Genomic DNA, 492 nt, shown 5'->3' on the forward strand with positions numbered 1-492 from the left:
TCGGGGCGGGACGGGGGCGGGGGGGGAAGGCTCGGCAGCCGGCGGTTCCCGAGCAAGCAGCGGGAGCCGGCAACGGAGCAGCTAAGCGGAGAGTGAGGAGGAAGGAGAACAACGCAAACCCCGGTCAGCCCCACACCGCCCGCCCGCCTCAAGGCTGCCGGGGCGGGAGCGCGGCGCCGGGGGAGAGCGAGCCCCTCACCGCCCACGGCGGGCCCGGAGACAGCCCTCAGTCCACCGGCCGGCTGCTCGCCCGCGCCTGCTGAGGAAAAGGGAGAGGACCCCGCCACGGCGGCCGATACCTGCCCGCGGGGAAGGAGGCTGCCGCCGGTCCCGAGCCCGGGCTGCGCCGCCGCCGCCGCCGGGCGCTGTGGAAGGAAGAAACAACATGGCGGAGCGGGGAGGGGGCGGGGTCTGGGGATCACGTGAGCCCAGCCCCGGGCACCCGGCCCCGCCTTTCGGGGAGGAGGGGCGGGGGCGTGGCTCGCCCCACCC

General features: G+C 77.0%; 1 protein-coding gene across 4 annotated transcripts in view; it reads right to left on the reverse strand.

Annotated features, from left to right (window-relative positions):
* Positions 1 to 492, reverse strand: part of LOC104840562 (ras-related protein Rab-9A) — a 30,796-nt gene that overhangs the window by 9,096 nt on the left and 21,208 nt on the right. The window contains exon 1 of one of the 4 annotated variants that reach the window (XM_010581558.1): positions 300 to 385. The exons of 2 other annotated variants lie outside the window; for them this stretch is intronic. The gene's annotated coding sequence lies outside the window, so the exon portion shown is untranslated. Of the gene's footprint in view, positions 1 to 299; positions 386 to 492 lie in introns of those variants that run through there. One more of the 4 variants, XM_010581560.1, reaches the window with a different exon arrangement.

The sequence above is a fragment of the Haliaeetus leucocephalus genome, unplaced genomic scaffold (assembly GCF_000737465.1).
Source record: "Haliaeetus leucocephalus isolate CR32 unplaced genomic scaffold, Haliaeetus_leucocephalus-4.0 Scaffold795, whole genome shotgun sequence".
Classification (NCBI taxonomy): Eukaryota; Metazoa; Chordata; class Aves; order Accipitriformes; family Accipitridae; genus Haliaeetus; species Haliaeetus leucocephalus.